Raw genomic sequence first — 10025 nt, 5'->3', positions numbered from 1 at the left:
AGCCTCCTGCATAAGCAGCTTGTTCTTGCAAATAATCATCACCATAAGAAGAGTAATTAACTCCACAACTTTGAGTTCCATCTGTGAAGGCAACTTGTTGCATAGTTGTAGGAGTTGAGGTTGTTGCCTTTGTGCAAAAATCACTAAGAAGCTGAGTCAACTGGTCAAATCTTGCATTCATGTAGCTAACTGAGTCTAGTTCATAGATCCCAGCTTTCTTTGGCTCAAGTGCTCTAGGATTTCCCCATAAATGGGTATTATGAGCAATCTTCTCTAATAGATCATAGCATTCTTCACTTGTCATTCTCATGAAATCTCCTCCTGCTTGTGAATCAATTGTGTTTCTTATGGCTGGAGTAACTCTGGTGTAGAAATTCTGAACAATCATCCATTTCGGTATTTCATGATGAGGACATTGCCTTTCAAGCTCCTTAAATCTCATCCAAGATTCATACAAAGTTTCATCATCCCTTGGTTTAAAAGCTACCATCAAATTCCTCAAATGAGTAGTTTTCCCAGGTGGGAAAAATTGAGATAGAAAAGCTTGAGATAGCTGCTCCCAAGTAGCTATAATAGCTTGTGGAAGTGAGTCATACCACTCCAATCTTTGAATCCCGAAGAGAGAATGGAAATAAGGTGAGCCGAATAACTTCATCAGAAACTCAGGTTGTCTTTGTGTACCACATATCATCAAAAATTTCTTCAAATGAGAATGAGGATTTTCAAGTGGGCTACCTCCAAATTGTGAATTCTGAACCATTTGAATAAGACCAGTTTTTAATTCAAATTGATTAGCTCCAATAATAGGTCTGTTATCTCTCACATCAGTACATCTAGGAAAAGCATAATCTAACATGGATCTTCTTTGAGGATCATTTTGATTAACAACAGCATTTTGCCCGTTTTGCTCGTTTCCTCCATTATCTCCACCAATAGCTCTATTTTGATTCTCCATATTTTCTATTGTCTCCTCTTGCTCAAATATTTGTTGTTCTTCTTTTTCTGCTTCTTTTCTTCTCTTGTATTCTTTTTGTTAGCTCGTAATTTTTCAATTTCGAGATTGAACAACAATTCGATTAATAAACTGTGCTTTTCGATCGTCTCATAAACAAGAAAAGTACCTGAAAAACACAAGGAACAATAGTGAAAATAAAAGAAAATAAAAATTCTAATTAGCTTAAAACAATTAAAATCCAACTTAAAACAAACAATTCCCCGGCAACGGCGCCAAAAACTTGATACGGTGTGTCCGCAAGTGCACGGGTCACAGTAGTATAGTTTTAAAAATTGATATCGATCCCACAGGGAATTGTGCTTAAATTGGAAATAAAAGTATAAGCAAATTAGAATGACAAAAATTAAAAGATATTAAAAATAAAATCTAAAAATTAAAATTAAGACAAAAATTAAAGATGTAAAATGAAATTTGGAATTAAAATTGGTATTTGAGGAATTAAAACTAGATCAATCAATTAACTAAAATTAATTAAACTAGATTACCCAAAAATTAATTTGAAATATCTATTTATGAAATTGAGAGGAATTAAATCTAAATTCAATAAAAATAAAAATAAAGTGATTATAGAAATTGGATTTAAATTGGATTTAAATTTAAATTGCTATTTATGAGGTTTGGAGGATTTATATCTAATTTCAATGAAAAATAAATTGATTCTAGAGATTGGATTTTTAATATTGTTTGCATGTGATTTTTCCCTAATTTAGCCAAACACATGAGAATTGCAATTTTGAGGGAAATCAATTCTTAAATTTTTGAAACCTTTTTCAAGCATCTCAAAATTGGTTTTCATTAAATCAAACCCTGTTTTCACGGTATTTCAAATCTAACAAAAACCCAATTAATGCTCTAATTGATTTTTGGAAAGTTCCCCTTAATCTTCTTAGCTTATTTCTAACACCAAGAAAATAAAGTTTATTGCAAGATTATCCATCCCCAATATTCACTTTTCAGTCCATCTATTAAGGATTAAAACTTAACTTAATGAGGGCCCATTCATCAAGCAAGGAAATAAGCACACAAGCAATAAATCAAAATATAATAATCTTCATTTAAATGGCTAAATCAGTTCAAAACCACAAAACAAATCAATATTTACAAACCCATCTCTAGAATCTCAATAAACTACTCACAAATCATTGTTTAAAGACAAACCCAAATGAAGAAATGAAGAAATAATGGAAATGTAAGCTAAAAGGGGTAGAAAAACCCAAAAAATTGCAGTGATTCTTTGCACAAAAGTGCTTGAACGTGATCTGCATTTCTTTGGAAAAAGAAATGCAGAAAGTGCTCCCTTCTCTCTTTCTAATCTTGCCAAAAATGCCTCCCTTGCTCTCTATGGAAAGAAAGTGATAAAGGGCACTTTATATAGGCAAGGGGACTGTTCTAGAATGGGTAAAAGGGGGAAGGATCCAGAGAAAGTGAGGTAAAAAGGCTGGAGTAACGGAAATGCCACGTCAACAATTTTCCAGTAAAAACGACATAAGCCGAGTCAGTTGTGTCGCGGGTTGTGTCGCTCTCGGCGTGAATATCTGACGATCGACACAACCTGCGACATGAGCTAATTCGGTTGTGCTGCAGGTTGTGTCGCTCTCGGCCATTTTTTTTTTTTTTTTTTTTCAACTTCAAAATTTTTGCAATTCGATTTTAATCTCCTCCAAATGGCTACTCTGATCAAAATACATCAAATTTCTCCAGATTTAACCTACAAAACAAATAAATTCCAAAAATTAAACTAAGAAATGTGAAAATTGTAAAATTGACTAAATATATACTAATATCTAAAATAATAGCTATGAATAAGGGTAAATTATGTGCAAAAATTACTCCTAAATGATGATCTAAAATGCATGCATCAATATACTTATCTTTGTATTCTATTTTTAATTAATGAACTATCTTTCTTATTCTATATAAAAAAACTAATTAAACAAATTGTCTTAAAAAAATTAATTTAACCAATCATATCATTAAATCAATCATTAACTTTATCCAATAATCAGTAGAATTTAAATACAGTCCATATAATGAAGAGATTGAATTGGTATATAGTGTTTAATATGTTTGTTAAAGTTAATTATTAAGAAAAATATTATCTTGAATATAATTTTTTTTTGTTGAGAAGATTGAATATAACAATTAGATATTATTAAAAGTTAGTTCTTAATTAAATTGATGTGTTGTAATTTTAACTAAAAATAAAAAATAATTAACATATAAAGTAATTTAAAATTGTTAAATTAATAACATCTAAAATAATATTTTTTAAAATAAAAAATTTCTTAAACCTCAGTTTAATTATCCCAAACAAATTAGTAGACCTCTCTGATAAGATCCCCTTGGACAAATTTTGGTTTGGCATTTTGGTTTGTTTGTTCCTTCTTACAAAAATTTGCTGAATCAGTAATTAATTATTACATTTTATTTTTCATGTTTTGGATACAATCAGTCTTCATTTTGATGTGCTCTAACTATTTTTATAATATAATCTTATATATATATATATATATATATATATATATAAACACCTTATGATCAACAGCTAGCATGGATTTATGTGATCTCCATATGTCTTGATATCATTAAAATTCCATTTTTAGTGCTTGGAGTGCAATCTTTGGTTTGTTTTCACTGTGAAAAAAAAAATAATATATATATATATATATATATATATATATATATATTAAAATAGTGTATACCGTGTTTTCAATTATATATATATAATTCTTAATGAATTCATTTGAAATAAATTATTTATAAGAAAAGAATTTTTATAATTGTATGAATTTTATTTTTTTTAAATGAAAATTTTTTAAATTTTAAAAATATTAAATCATGAAAATTAATAAAAAAATTATTTAAATTAAATTTTTAAAAATTCTAATTTTAAATAAGGAGAATATCATTATTTGTTGCTTCATAGGATGGCAAATTTTAGATTGTGAATTAGATTGTTTCAAATAAATAAATTCTATAAAGGTAAATTTTATAAATGTTGTAGTGACTATAAACTTGATTTTATACATGAATTTAATTTATATATATATATTAATTAATTTTGTATATATTTTAATATAAATATTTTATTCAATTGTTATTAATTTTATTCTCATAAGTTAATATTAAATACATTGTTTTATAAATTAAATTTAAAATTTTATAATTCTAAATTTAATAAATTATATTTAAATTAAATTTTACAAATTAATAATAAATTCAAAAAATATTTAAAGATTTTAAATATTTTATTCAATTGTTATTAATTTTATTCTCATAAGTTAATATTAAATACATTGTTTTATAAATTAAATTTAAAATTTTATAATTCTAAATTTAATAAATTATATTTAAATTAAATTATACAAATTAATAATAAATTCAAAAAATATTTAAAGATTTTAAATATTTTATTAGCTTTTCCATATTATAATTTAAATAAAAATTAAAGTAAGTATATTATTATATGGACTCCTTTTATTTATTTATTTATATATATCCGTGACAAATTTAACCATACAATAATAATTAATCATATCATCTAATTGGTTTTTGTTCATTTTTAGTAAACTGGGAGGAAATTTTTAGAGGCGAGATAAGAGTTTCTAAAATATCCTACTTATTTTTGAAAGAAGATTTTTTTAAAAAAGATAAGGTTTTTAAAGATCGTAAAACCTCTAAAATTTTCACTTTTCAAACCTACTAAATTAATGAGTTGAAAAGGTTTTGATAATTTATCTCAAATTATTTTACCTTAGCTTATTTTTAAAAACTCCATACACTTTATCCAAATATATTATAAGGTATGGAGAAAAACTCTATAAACTATCCAAATACATTATAAGGTGTAGAGAGTGAGAGATCTCCGGTTCAAATTATATATATATATATATATATATATAAGACCACGATTGTGTATTGGCCCATTCAACGCGAACAGTTTTGTCCTGATTTTACCTCTTCCTCGTTTAAGACATTTGCAAAAGCTTCCTCTGTTCTTCTATGTTTTTCTCCCTATATACCTACAATCTAAACTTTTAAATTTATAATTAAGATAGAAGATTTGATTTTAATATTTTTAACAAGCCATTTCATATGAAATCTATATTAGACTGAGACGTGGATACTAATAAACTCCCTTTATCTTATAGTAAAATTTAATAATATATAAACATTCGAGATTGTAATTTTACACTTTCGAATCTTGATTAAAAATTTTGATTTATTTTAATTAATTTCAATTGTAATTAACAAGGTTAATGTGTATCTTTTATTTCAATCTCTTGTCAAGGAAAAAAAGATCCAAACTGTTAATGGCAACACTTAGGTGCACATATGCACAGAACCACTAAATATCCAGCATAATACTAATCTGTAACAAGAAAACCCTAATCTTGAAATTTGAGAAATGCAGGATGAAGATAATTTCAAAATATTGCATCTTTATCTCAGCACCATTAACGGCTGCAATCCCATATATAGTTATTATATTGGATACGATGTGAGTTACGAGGAAAGCCTTTAACTTTAGGAATGGGTGGCTGTGGGATTTAGTATTTGTAGGCATTTTGGTGTTTGGAATCGAATTCTTTCTTCTCAGTTATGTTAAATTGATATATGATTTTGTCTCTCACGGGATTTCTCTGTATAATCGCACGTTTAAGTTTTAAGTTACAAGAAAAAGATGGAATTTGCCTTCTATCTTTTATTTTCTTTTCTCAGAATGTTTACAAATTATTAGGGAATGTATAATCCTTCCTTCTTACATGCATAACTTTTAAAATGAACAAAGATAGATTATCAATCCTGAAAATTAATGCTAGTTTTGTTAGTGCTTATTCGAAATTGCAATCTTCTGCTGCTTATATATAGTTGTTGCTTTGCATTTTTTTTTTATTATCTTCGTTCACTTAGTTTGATGTACTCTTTCGTCAAGTTTTTTCACTTAGCATGTTTCGTCCTAAATTGCATGTTCTGAAGAAGTCCAATAACAAGAATTTAGAAGGATGTTGCCATTTTAAATTTTTTACGGTTTTATATTGTCAATAAAAAAAATCTATGCTTATAAAAAAAAAACGGCAATATGCTTATTTATACCTATTTTTGTCAACTTGTGAAAAGTTTTGAATAACAACAAACCTCTTAAAGCGAAGAATCAAACCAGAAAGAGATTAGAAGATTTCCTCTGCAGCATGTCCCTCCTCCGTGCTCCTGGGATTATAATATATATACGTAGACATCTCCCTTGTGAGATTGAGAGATAATACTCAAGGAAGGGAGAGAGAGAGAGAGAGAGAGAGAGAGAGAGAGAGAGAGAGAGAAGTAGGAGCTAAGGGAGCTCCTTTGAGTCCAATAAAGAGGGCTGATGGCGGCAAGAGCTGCCATCTCATGCACTATGGCAATACTTGACATTTGAAAAAGGGAAATGTTAAGTTAGGCCAGGTGCATGGTGTGGGAGCAACTCCTTCCGTGCTTCGCGCCCACCCATTGGACTGAAGGGAGCTCCTTCAACTATACATAGCTACTTCTTTCAATGATCTTGTGGATAATCTTGGCAAGATTCGAACCCTAAATCCAGGTGAGTCTCCAATATTTGCCTAGTTTATGTTCAATATGTTTAACTTGCATTTGGTTTTATTTTAGAATGTCAAGGAGATCAGAGATCATATGTTTTTTTACTAGCTATGACACGAGCCTGAGCATATATGGGGTCGATGAGATTCTGTGCCTTGCGAATGAGTCCATAGATAAATATATATTGCTCAACTAATTTAGCGCCTAATAATCGAAATTATATACTTGAGATCATTTCATCTTACACAATACCTCATTTACCAATGATGTTTAACTTAGTGATGCTTATACTCAGTGATAATTGATGGATCAAGATTGTAAAGTTTCGAGTTCGAATCTCAATTAAATCTAATTATAAAAAATAAAAAAAAAAACTTTAAATGATTTTAAAAAAAAAATAACTGTAAAACCATCATCTCTTCTATCTTTCTTTCTTTCTTCTTTTTTCTATGACAATATTCTAACGGTCTAGCCAACCCAGATATGCAGGTAATGACAAAAAGATCATATCTAGCTAAGCGTTGAGCTACCTCCAATTGGCACATACCAAAGAAGATGCCCTGCTTACTGCATGAGTCCTTGTTTTACTTTTTTTAATTAATTAGCTAAATGCTTGTCTGCATAATATGTTTAAAGTTCTTTATAATATAGTTTTGTTTTTTTTATTAATTTTAAGATGTATAATTCTTAAATTTTTTATAATAAAATAAAATATTGAAATTGAAAAAAAAATAAAAATAGAGATTATAAAAATTTAACAATTAAATAAACATGAAAATTAAGATAACAATGATAATAATAAAAATATTTGAAAAAAAGAATTAAATACTTAATATCCAAGAGAGAAATCTCTTCACATGGCAACAACAAAGAAATTATTTTTTGAGGCAAGTTTTTATGTGGTCCTGTCATATAGCACTTACCATTAAAAATGGACTTGTTTTATCATTAGTAATTATGTTAATTATTTAATTATCTTTTTTTTTAAGTATTTTTATTATTGACATTGTTATTTCAATTATCATAATAAATTTTTATTAGTAATTATAATACAACTCACTTATTATAATAAACAGTTATAATAAAACCGTTATTTTATAATTTCTCTAAAAATTAAGGCTTTTATAATTAAATATATTATTTGAAAATTTATTATATATTTATTTTAGTTTATCAAAGATAAAAATAATATTATTCTTTATTTAATGCTCACACATCTCATAGTATGTATATATTTTTATTTTGGATTATTTTTTCTTCTTTTACAACTCCTTAGTATGTTTCATCGAATATTATACATTTTATAAGATGAATTTAGGTTACTTATGTTAGTTGAATCATATTTTATTTAACTAACTTTAGAGGATTGATAATTTAAATTTTTTTAAACAGATTGATAATTTAACTTAAATGAGATAATTAAATAAAATTATTTAAGATTTTAAGATTTATTAATTATTGCAATCAGTAAAAATATTTATGAATAATTAGCAAGAGGATATATATATAAAATAAGAGTTGTAAAATCTAATAGAGCTTATTTGGATTAATGTGAGACTATTAAAATTATAACGTATTTAATTTTTTTTTATCACGAAAATTTTATTAATATTAAAATGGTTTGTGATGCAAATATTTGATATATTTAATTAATATTTATTTTTAATATTTCTTAAATTTTTTAGTATCATTTCATTATAGAAAATTAAGAATTATATATCTTGAAATTAATGAATAATTCAAAATTATATTATAAAAAATGAAATTATAAATATATCGTTATATGGGAGAAAATGAAAATTAAGCTTTTCAGAATGGCAAATTCTTCAATTCCTCGAAATGTACTCGCATTCTTTTATTTATATAATATAAAATAAGTTAAATTTTGACACGAGGATAGTTTGACTTGTTTATTATTAATTTTATTATTATTATTATTATTATTATTATTATTATTATTATTATTATTATTATTATTATTATTATTTTATTTTTCTTTAATTATTTAAATTATATTTAATATTAATATTTATTACAACTTATGTAATAATTAATAAAAAGTAATTTGTAGCCTAATTAATAAAAATGGTCTTATTTAATTCTTTTTATACTCCAAGATCACTCTATTTAGTTTTATAAAATTGTTTTCTTTATTTAAAGTTTACATTCTTAATATTAGTACACATTGTAACCTATACAATAATTAATAAAAGAAAATTATTATTTTTTATCACAATATTAGTTATCATTTGATTATCGTGATTATTATATCATTTAAAAAAATAATTTAATTTTATAATAAAATTATAACTAATTACTAATTATATTTTTTTAATTAAATTTAAATATTTTCATAATTATTTATGTAGTAATAGTATATATTAGAAATTTTAATAATCAAATTATATAAAAAATATTAAAAGTGATTTTAATAAAAAAAATGAAATATTTAAATTTAAATAAGATATATAAAAAATTAATTTCTATTAAATTTATACATAGCATAAACATTTAAGCTAGTTTTACATAATATCAACCAGTGATATATCCTATTCTAAAAATTAATTGTAATTTTTTTCTTATTATGTTTTTAAGCAAATATTCTATGATGTTTGACAGCCATCATAAAGAAACTTATTCTACTCCATAGTATATATATATATATAGCCATTCTATAAACCTTAAATATTAAAAGCGTAAAAATTTTAAAAGTATATAAAAACTTAAAAAAAAGAAAAAAAAATGAGAGAGGAAAGAGAGGGAGAAATTAGGAGAGAGACGTGGGAGAGTCTTTTTGTCTCTATCTCTTTCCATTTCTTTCTCTCTCTTTCATGCCTCTCTTTTCTCCTATTTATGTCTCTTTTTTTTTTTTAATTTTTCATGTATTTTTGAAATTTTTGCACTTTTAAAATTTATGGATTGAATTTTTCTTTTATCAATTTAGGATATATATTTTCGATCTTTTTGCACTTAGGTTATAAAATAAATTATAAGATAAAAATTATTAATGTAGTGATGATGTCAGTATATCATATCAGTGCCACATTAAACATGATGATGATGATGATGTTAGCAGTACCATGTTAACGATATTTAGCCTTTTGTCCGTAAAGTACTAAAGGAAATAAAGTTTTTGTCCTTAATTGTAACAAAATAAAAAATATTTCTTCAATGTTAAATTCTTATTGTTTTTCCTTTAAGGCATATGAAATAAGGAGATTTCAAGTTTAAATCTCTCCATCTATTTATTTTGAGATTATTCACCTTTATGGTGAAAAAGGAAAGGCTAGTGTATAGCTCACCAATTATTACTTGAACCATTGTACCTCCAATAAATTAAAAAAAAAAATCCAACCTATCCTATTTAAAACTTATAATATTATATTTTTATTTTTTTATTTATATGAAAAATTTGTTTTAAAAATTATTATTAAAT

General features: G+C 25.3%; 1 non-coding gene across 1 annotated transcript; it reads left to right on the top strand.

Moving 5' to 3' along the window:
- Positions 1-398: 398 nt before the first annotated feature.
- LOC131178112 (small nucleolar RNA R71) lies at positions 399-505 on the top strand. The gene has a single exon (XR_009147245.1). It is a non-coding gene; the product is annotated as a small nucleolar RNA R71 (small nucleolar RNA).
- Positions 506-10025: the final 9520 nt, after the last annotated feature.

This window comes from Hevea brasiliensis, chromosome 2 (genome assembly GCF_030052815.1).
Source record: "Hevea brasiliensis isolate MT/VB/25A 57/8 chromosome 2, ASM3005281v1, whole genome shotgun sequence".
Lineage (NCBI taxonomy): Eukaryota > Viridiplantae > Streptophyta > Magnoliopsida > Malpighiales > Euphorbiaceae > Hevea > Hevea brasiliensis.
The sequence above is the reverse complement of the archived record's forward strand: the minus strand, read 5'-3'. Positions and strand labels throughout refer to the sequence as shown.